The sequence below is a fragment of the Mesoplodon mirus genome (genome assembly GCF_964341445.2).
Source record: "Mesoplodon mirus genome assembly, chromosome: 19".
NCBI classification, from domain to species: domain Eukaryota; kingdom Metazoa; phylum Chordata; class Mammalia; order Artiodactyla; family Ziphiidae; genus Mesoplodon; species Mesoplodon mirus.
This window is the reverse complement of record NC_138995.1, coordinates 26097442-26108245: the sequence shown is the minus strand read 5'-3', so window position 1 is coordinate 26108245 and position 10804 is coordinate 26097442.

Sequence of the window (10804 nt, the reverse complement as noted above, 5' to 3'; positions counted from 1 at the left end):
ATCAGGGTCCTTTCAGGCAATGTAGTAACATCTGGACAATAGGAGAGAGAGTGCATTTGCTGGGGTCACAGGCTGTGAGCATGGGGTTTCCAATGGTCATCTTCTCTGACTGCATGGAAGAAGCACTTGGCATAATTGAACTCACACACTGAGGAAGTCGAGGTGAAAAATGAACACTACAGAACTCTGGTGGCTTCACTAGGGCACCTGATATAGCCCACCTAGATGATGGATGTTTTTGTTTATTTATTTAAAATTTTTTTCTTATGCTCACTTAAGAACTTGCTGAAGGGAAAATTCTGACAAAGGAGATAATGAGTATAACCAGAGTTCCAAGTATCAGGCCTTTTATATTTTTCTCTGAGTTTTAACAGACATACAATATCAGAGTACCAATGGCTTCTCTACTAAATTGTAACGTAAGTGCTAAATTGTGGTCCTGTTCCCCAGTTAGCTATCTCTGAGGAGGGTCTGCCTATCCTGCTGAGGACTGGGGTTCAATTCAATAGGTGTTTCTCAGTGAAGGTCATGCTTAACCAGGTGAAGTAAGGTTTATTCTGGAATAGAGGGGTAGAATGTATTTTGTGTGGAACTAGAATGAAAAACCTGAGTCAAAAAGGAAGGCACATTTTCATTTGATTAAAGAATTACAGTCTAACAATTTCATCTTTGGAAATAGCCTAACAGATTGTCTCCTGCGAGGAAAAGAATGCTGCCCCATTACAGACGGTGGTCAAGCAGAAGGCTGCATGACCTTTGGTTGGAGAATTAGCAGAGGAAATTCAGGCATTGAGTAGGAAATCGTAGCTTCAAATTCTGTGTAAGAACCCATGATTTTTAAAAAAATGCAGATAAGTCATAATGGAAGACAATTATAACAAGCATTATATTTGTTCCTGTTTAAACAGAAGGTTTCATTCCCTGAGCACATGGGTCCTTTGTAGAAGCCATGACACTTCAAAATAAGTCTCTCTGGCAAGAAAGAAGTAAGTCTATTTCAATTTGTAGGAATAATACATCTATCAGAGAACATGATCCAGCACAGCTTAGACATAGGCTACTTGTCAAGCAAACAGTGCAGGACACACAGAAATCCAGCTAAATCAGACCAAATCCTGAGACTGTATTTGAAAATACTATCAGATCTATAATCATAGCTATTACTGATATAATGCAATTTACATCCCAAACAGTGATAAATTAGTGCAGAAATTCTAAAGTTGCTGAAAGCTAAAAAAGCAAGAGGGTAATTATCATGAACAACCTTGCCAGCTAGAAGCAAGCAGGGAACAAGCTGGAGATCACTGATCATCCGGGAGACGGAACTTCAGGAAATAATTTAAGTAATACTAATGGTTCACATTTAGACAAGAGTTTGGCTGCTGATTTTTTGATCATTTCAATGCATTAGCAAAACACCAGAAAGGAAAGAAAAAAACCCAGTGTTTTCTTTGTGAGACAAATATTTATCTCTTCTTTATATTTTATATGTATGAAGAAGAAATATTTAACATCACAGAACAAACAGACCCACAAATATATATATACATACATATACACATATATATAGGTGTACATGTAATATGTATATATGTATGTACATATACATGAATACATTTATGCATGCACAAATGCACACTCTTCTGCATTCTAATGTAAACTATACCTAAGACAGAGTCTTTTATTTGTGACTGGAGGTCAATAAATGTTTGCTAAATAAATTAATGAATGCTTACTATTCCAGAGGTTGGGATTACAGTGGAGCATCAAACACACAATTCCTCAGTAAATTCTTTCAGTTGTTCACAGACTGGGGTCAACATTGTTACGAATTCTAATTCCATAATTTGGAACACCTGTTGGGTTTTTGCTCAGTAGGGTGGATTTGCTTCTATTCTCAGGGAGCACAGCATGCTGGATATTTCTAGTTTCCTGGTGCTCTTAGTTGCCATTATTCACAGCTGGCCCAAAGAATGTTTGAGATGCATCATAAGCTTCTGCATGAATGCATCAAAGTCCATCTGCATGGGATTTGAGACAACTATTTTCACTGTCCATAGTTTTATTTTTTTACTTCTTTGTGGGTCCATAGGTTTGAGACTGCTAGACAAATAATATTTGGATAAGGAAGTAAATAAAATATGGTAAAACTACTTTAGTTGAAAGAAGAAAGTTGATATTTGGTAAGGAAAGTAAGAAAAAGAGGTCTACTTTGACCTGGAATGATTTTATAGGCATTACTGCCCCGTTGTGAAAAAATTACAAACTTTAGACTTGGAAATTTTCATGAGGAAATCAGAGAGCAAAATAGTTAAGTAGGGAAACAAACTAAGATACCTATTTCATTGCTTAAGGATGCTGGTTTTTTTTTAAGATCCAGCGTTCACTTTAGCTTTGTACGTACAAATGTATTATCCTCCTTACAGGTGGCTAATTAATATACAATCCAACTGTAATATTTTATATACAATGGGCTATTTTATGAAGACAGTCTTTAAAAGAGTTATTCTGCCAGTTATATTGAATTTGTGGTTTTATCTATTAATCATATACATTAATCTAAAACATATAAAATATATATATGCATATAAATACACATATGAATATACGTGCACACACACAAACACATATACACACATACATAGCAGTGCGTCCTTGGGCCAGTGTCTTCATTCTTCTGTTAACCTGATATCTGGGGTTATTGAATTGAGGATAATATAAGACAGAAAACATTTTCCAAATATGAAATCTCTTGGAAGGCCTTAAAACTGAAAAATTTAAGGCATCCTTTGGCACATTACAAGTTGAAGACTTGACAAAAATTACATTTTAGGTCATAGCTTAACTCATATATGGAAAAAAAAACTTTTTAGAAGATTATAGTACACCTGTTACAAAATTAAATTTCTTTATTATACCTGACCTTGAAGATCTTGTCATGGCCTAATGTTATTTAGATTTCACATGGAAGACTTCATGCATCCTTTTGTTCACCGTGGTCTATTCTCTGTACCTTCTCATTTAGTCACTTTGTTTTGACTCATGAAGGATATATAAAGCTGTTTGAATATGCATAGGAGGGCTTGCATTCAATCTAATGTCCTCTATTGGCATTTGCAATTCTCTGAATATTTTAAATGAATAATATATCAAACAGATGGCAAAATTCTTTCTGCTGAAACTCACCTGAAGTATTCCTTGACCTCAAAGTGAGTTTGGTTGACTTGGATATGCAGAATGTGTTCCCACAGGAATTCTGAGTACAGGAGTATGAATGGAATTCGTGGCTAATTTTTTTCCTTCTCTCCAATGGCACCAAATTAATCCCTGAGGTTGATAAATTCAGGCTTTCGTCTATCAGATAATTTGAATAAAATCTCACAAATAAACATGAAGCAAATTGACATGGTTGGTTGCACCCAAGTTTCCAGATGTCTTCAGTGGTTAAATGGTACTCAGACTATTTGTGATTTTCTAGGATTCTTAAGAAACTTTACCTTTTATTGTAATTCTTAAATGTATCAGGATAAATCAGATGTTTAAATATCAAAGAGACTTTAAAGAATTGACATACCACCACTTTCAGTGGAGAAAATAGGAAATGAAAATCTCAATGCTTTGTATCCTAGAATTCTACTAATATGACTACTCTCTTGCTCTGGCAGAGGTTAATAGTGGTGTTCTTGGTGGAAGTAGATGCTAGAACTCCTCACACCAGAAATATATAAATATAAACATAAACTGGTAACATGCCCTACAGTGGCACATAGTGTGCCACAGTTCCCTACATAGAATAGAAGGTCCCCTAAGATTGAGCACCTATTGACACGTGCATGTGGACAGGTGTGTGGGTATGTATGTGCGTGTGAATAAGGAGAGCAGAAAGAAGGGCTCTTGAGCTACGAAATGATAGAATGTAGTTTTACTTTTTGAGGAAGAAAAGATTATACCCTACCCAGAATTTTCTCTCCAGTTACCTTGATTTGGGTATATACATTTTGGATATTTTCATTTGAGTAGTCATTGGTTATTTCATGAGTTTATTTTTCAATCATTCATGAATAAATGTTTGTTGAATTTATTGATTTTTTTGAAAGAGAAGTCCAAAGAAGATGAGCAGTTAGTAGCATCATAGTTCTACAGATAAAATGGATCTTATAATGCAAAAGCTGTTCCAAAGCAGAATCCTGGTGAGAATGAACTCTTTATCTAACCAAGTTTGAATGTGACATACCTTGATCTGGTATAGATGTCATCATCAGAATCCTTTCCTGCAGACACACATGTTCAGCTCTGGAGAGGGGTAGAGTTGTGAGGAACACTGGTTTAATTGAAAACAATTTTTTTCCTTGTGATATATCTAAGTATAATATGGGGCTAAAGATAGAAGTTTTTGAATTAAAATACTTGAATTTGAATTCTGGCTCAACCACTTATGAGATGTGTGACTTTGGGCAGTTTACATAAATTGAGGATAATAATATCTACATAAAGTTTTTGTAATTATTAAAATAAATCAAATGGGCACCATGCTTGGCACTTAGTAATCACTCAACAAATGTTAGCATAACAGTTATTATAACTTTTTCTAGTTGAAGCTAAAGGTTTATATATCAGTCATAATTCTTTGATGCATTTGTGCTGTATACCTTAAATCCAAATTATTTAAAGGTTTGCTTTCATGGGCTTCAAAAAATGTCTGCTTTTTATATAGGTATGTGTATTTGTGAACTACTCATTGCTTAAGGCTAATGTACTTCCAGGCACCTTCTACCTCATTAAAAATGACTTTTTTATTTTGTGGTATGAAAGGAAATGCATTATAACCTGATTCTCTTGATATTAATTGCATTCGTTAGGGAATTATTAAACATACATACACACAGAAGTATAATTCCTGACATTTAATATCCTAGTCAAAAGTGAAAGTTGAATTAAATCTAGGAAAAGTGTCATTTATTTTTTAAAGGAGAGCATAAGGTGATAAAAGTAGTCTTTCAATTAATGCTCATGCTCTCAGAGTCATACTTTGGAATTAATATGAGTCCCCAGAAATCTATTTCAACAGGTCATTTGAGGAGGGAGAAAAATCATATAATCATATCTCCTGAGAAATAACTTTTCTTCAAGATGAACTTGAGCTTCTGGACCAAAAGTGACTGGATCAAGAAACGGGCTGAAACAGAAGTAGGAAAAAAAAAAAAAAAAGGAATGTTATTCTTAAGCAGGATGGTCCACTTTTGATGAGATTTGCATAAATCCCAAAGTCCAGCAGAGAAAAGTGGACAAGAAAAAAAATGAGATTAAAAATAGTAGAATTCACAAGTCTTAGGGGATTAACAAAGAAACAACAGAAGACTGCAAAGCCATTTCTGAATCCTTAAAGAGGAAATCATTCAAAGCTATTCTGAAATCAAAGAAAACAAAAGTCACTTCTCAAATCCATCCCTAGGACAAAAGGAAATTAAATTTCAGCCCAATTTGTATTGAACTTTGCTTCTAAGAATAAATTGGCTTAAAAGAACATATAAATTCACTTTGGTAGGAAGATACCAGATTATGAGAAAATTTACCATTATTTATGAGTCTTTTGTCAGTTCTTTCAAAAAATATTATCTAAGATTCCATCCACTTGATAATTTCACTTTTCTATAAATTGCCAAGTCTCTAAATTGGTATCCTCAGTGTCTAGTTACATGGTGATTGTCTATTTAAAAAAAAAATAATACATCTGAGGTCATCCAAAATTGCAAGTTTGTTGTTAACTTAAAGGTAGGATAAGACAGAATTTCTGTCTCTTTACTGGATATACATTTGTTTTAGCCTCAAGCCTAAAACTGAAAGCATTCCCTTCTAAGGATTTTATTTTGTTATGTTTTACAGTTCATGTTTGTCTAGAAGTTTTATTTTTTTCCTGATATTTTTTCAGCCAGTGGGACATTTCCAGAATCCAAACTGTATTACTTTGAAGAGACTTATATAGGAAAGCAGTGTTATTAAGAATCTTGACACAAGTTGTTTCCTTAATGCTCATCCCACGTATAACAGGAGGAATCCTATTAAGTGAAAAGCATGGGTTTCTGATCTTGATTGGGTCTAGAAATCAGCATCAGGTGTGTGTGCTAGTGGGGGTGACCCCTAACTACAGTGAATAGAATCAAAGACCTATGTCTAAGGGGTGAGAGTAAGTTTAAGAAGTTCCAGACCAAGGCATCAATTCAAAGGGAGCTGATAATACATTCTCCTCTTCACTGAGACTTCATGCAGTGATAAAGAGAAGAGTTAACAATTAGGGAGCTAAAGAATGCAGAGAAAGTTCTTGAAGCTATACAATAATTCTTCTTAAGCTTGAGTATATATGAGAATCACCTTGGAATCTTGTTAAACACGGTAATCTTCTACCTTGGAGACCCTAATTGAAGAGGCCTGAGTTAGAGCCTGAGGATCTACATGTCTAAAGAGACTCCCAGGTAAATCTAAGATGGGGATATTTGGCAAACTCTGTTTTGAGGCATAGAAATGAAGGTGATGAGGCACAGTGACTTTTTCTCTTTTGTTTGTGTTACCTGTTGTATGGTCAGGCCGTTCAACGTGGCTGTTCTCTTGCTCTCTGTACGCCTCCTGCTCGACCAGTCTCTGCTTCACTCACATGAGTATCCAATCCTCTTAATTACAGGGCTTAGTTAATTCCTGTTAATTGAGCCCAGCTGATGCCAATTCCCCCTATAAACGCCTCCTTCCCCTAGCTCCTCCCCGAGTAACGAAGACTGACGCCATGTTCTGCCTGCAGTCTGCCTCGCAGGGTGGGGTGCAGCTCCAGGACCTTCCTTCAGGTATGTAAGAGCCCCCCTGCTCCATAAACCGTTGTCACTGTCTTCGGGCTCTTTGTTCATTCTCGGGGTTGGGCAACTACAAGGCTTGCAGGCCTGTGGGCTGCAGCCTAACACCTATTAATTGTTTTTTCTTTTTCTTTCTCTCTCGAGTATGAGTTGCTTGCAGCTAAAAGTTCTTTGTTGTACTTCCTCTTTGTACCTTTATAGTTTTTTTCTTTCCCTCTTAATTTTGCTTTACCAGGATCTTATAAGGGTTTCCCTTCATAAATCAGACACCTTAGTGCAGGAATCAGAAACTACGGCCAGCCCCCAGGTGAAATGTGACTATATCCATTTTTTTTTTTTTTCTTTTTTGCATACACGGGCCTCTCACTGTTGTGGCCTCTCCCGCTGCGGAGCACAGGCTCCGGACGCGCAGGCTCAGCGGCCATGGCTCACGGGCCCAGCCGCTCCACGGAATGTGGGACCTTCCCGGACCGGGGCATGTACCCGTGTCCCCGGCATCGGCAGGCGGACTCTTAACCACTGTGCCACCAGGGAAGCCCTGACTATCCATTTATGTATGCTGTCTGTGGCTGCTTCTGTGCTATAATGAAGAGCTGAGCAGTTGCAACAGAGACCAACTGTTTTTTATCTGGAAAGCCTAAATATATACTGATATTATCTGGCTCTTTACAGAAAAAGTTTGCCAAACCTTACTAAACTCATGATAGAGGGCATCATTGGGCCTACTGAGGAGAATATACTAGTCTGAAAAGGATGTACAGATGAGGGCCTGATAGAGTCAGGAGGTTAAGACGATTTCTTCTAAGCCCATGCATTGGACGGGGCAGAGGATTGTCTAGCAGTGTTAGGACAACTGATCCAGTTTCAGGAGTGGAGCATTATGTACCAGAATCTCAGGATAGAAAGCTTTAGTCAGACCAATTCTTGCCCTAACCACTGCTGAGTGGGCAGCTAGCCATCAATTGTTCATTTAAGTCTAAAATTCTTTTGTATCATCTTGAGTCTCATAACAGGTCCCCTGGTGTGTGGCAGCCAGTGCTTACATAGATAAAAATCAAGTTGATAAGGCATTAGAAAGGGATTATGAAAGTTCGCTTAATTAAAGAAACTTCAGTGGGATCATAAATAATCTGTGCAAGTTATTAACTTTCCATGACTGCTCATCTGTACTGAGTTCGAATGACTTCTGACCTATAAAGACCTTAATCTAATTCTGAGTGAATACAGGCCATAAGGGAAAATATGCTTTATAATGCATTGACTATAATCAACAATTCTTTGAAGCAGAAACTTCCCCAAATACACCTAAACATACCCTGCGTTTTCTTATATTCTTACCTCTGGTCCCATCTTTTTTTTTTTTTTTTTTTTTTTTAAACTTAGAAGATTCACTGGTCACGCTTCAGTCTGTTTTATAAAAAACTAATTGAATGTCACTTTCTCTATAAACTATTTTAGAACTCATTGGAATTACTTATTTTTTCCTCTTTATTCACTCAGTATACTTTAATGTTTGCAATAATAGTAGTAATCTGATTTGGCAATTTGAGTTGTGTAAAGTCTTGTATTACTCAGTAGATAATAAGCTCCAGGTGGTCACAGGCCATAGTTTATTCTGCTTTGAATCCCTCAATACACATGTAATGGTGCCTTGCATGGAATAATCAACATACTAATTGAACTAATCTCAGTTTGCTCTCCTGTCTTTCATAGTTTCTTTTTGCTATGTCATTCATATGTATCTAAGAAAATTTTTCTCAGTAGGAGGAATATATTTTTCTTTCCTCTTACACCTATTTGCGAATTCGGCATCTTTTCTAATTTTGTTAAGTTTTGTTTGCTTATTTTTAAACACATTATCAGAAACTGAACAAAATTAAGTGTTTTGGCAAGAATTACCAAATTTAGTAATTTGTTATCTGTTTTATGTTCTGCATGCTTTTCAATATTATTGTAAGTTTTTACCCAATTTGTGTATATAAAATGGATCACTACATTTTTTTTTTAAAGTAGAAATGTAGAATCTGGAGGGATAGTTTAGAACTTGCTAATGAGATGATTTCAGGAGCATTCAGTGACCCACTAGAGATTTCCAACACTATCTTAATAGCAGTTCTCCTAGGTATAGTCTAGAATAGATTTTCCAAATTGTGCTTCAAAGGATGTTGGTAGTTGTGGCAGATAATGGTTTGGGTAATTATATGTAATTAGACATACTGTTGTTGTTTTAATCTACAAAATTTATACTCACCACTTCTAGATTAGTTATGTAAGAATGTCGATGTGAAAAGGATAAAGTAGGAAGTGACTTGTATTTATCAGAATGTAAAATATTTGCACCATAAAACTTACTTACTTCTACTACAGCTTCTTAAGATAATAGCAAACAACAGTGTCTGTGTCTGTACACACACACCTTATGCTTAAGTTTCTAGCTGAGATGTTTCCCCAAGAGAGAACTAAAAAGCATGAATGTGCTACAAATGAACTGTCACAGGATGCCAAGAAAATGGGTGGGGAGATCCCACTTGTGGCACCAGTAGAGGGGCAGCACCGATTCTTTTTTAGACTCCTCTGCTACACCCAGGAAAGTAGAGATGGGGAAAGGAACACACTAAACGGCATTTAGAGAAGTTAAGTGACTTAGGCCTGGAGCAAACTCAATCCTAAAGGAGGAAAGCCATTTAGGAAACAATAACAAAGGCAAATAAACCTTAATTAAGATTTTGAAATTCAAACCCAACATAGCATGTCCTTAGTTCAATAACTGTGGTTATTCCAATAACTTTAGTGATGGTTGGTTAAAGGATGTTAAACAGGTTTTGTCTTTTTGTTTTTAGAGGTTTTCAAAGAGTGGTCTGGGGAAGCTTGGGGTTCCCTGAGACCTTTTCAGGAGGTCGGTGCGGTCCCTCTCTTTTCAACTGCCTACCTCTGTGAGGTCAAATGTTCTTCATTTACTTCAACCAGAATGACTTACACAATGGACTGAATGCAGAAACAGATATGAGAATCTAGCCATCTTCTATTAAATGAGACATTAAAGAGATTTGAAAAAATGTAAAACAATACCACATCTCTCACTCTTCTTTTTAAATAAAGGTTGTTATTTAAGTTAACATGTAATGGGTTTATTATTTTTAAATGAATCAATAAATTAAATTTTTTAAATCTCTATTTTATTTTTAGTACATTAAATATCAACAGATATAACCCCCATAAACAAAACCTCATTAGAGTCCTCATTTATTTTTAAGAGTGTAGAATTTTCATGAGACCAAAAAAAAAAAAAATTGAAAACCACAATCCCAGAGGGAAATCTGGTGTGATGTATTTTCCAAAATTATTTAAACAATAACAACAAGCAACCACACTTTTGTGTGAACCAAGAGTTCCAGAATAATGTCATCACCTTGACAGGGCAGGGATCATGGAATAATGAGAGTAAATAATTGCAGGGTTTTATTCATCCATCTTTTTTTTCTTCTCTGACTGGATAATTTCAAATGACTTATCTTTGAGTTCACAGACTCTTAAGCTTGATCAAGCTTGCTGCTGCTGCTCGCTATGCCACTTTTTATTTCATTGTATTCTTTAGTTCCCAAATTTATTTGGTTCTTTTTTATGATTTCTACTGAAGGAGCAGTCACCTTCTCTATTCTTTGACGACTGGCTTCGGGAGAAAAATAGTTTCACCAGTCTGGCTAAGGATTCTGAGGCTCTCTATGGAATCACCCACTCTACATCTATTGTTCCCTCTTGGGAGTGAATTACTAAAATTGTGTGCCTTCTCTCAATTCTAGAAAGCCAGGCCAGATGCTTGAGAGCCTCCCATTTGTTTTCCCGGGAGTGGTGCCCTAACTGTGCCTTCTTCCAGTCCTGCAGTCAGGTTGACTTTATGCACGTGCTCACAAGCCATCTACAAAAACTTGCATTCATAATCCACCAGCACATGCTTAGGGAGCCAG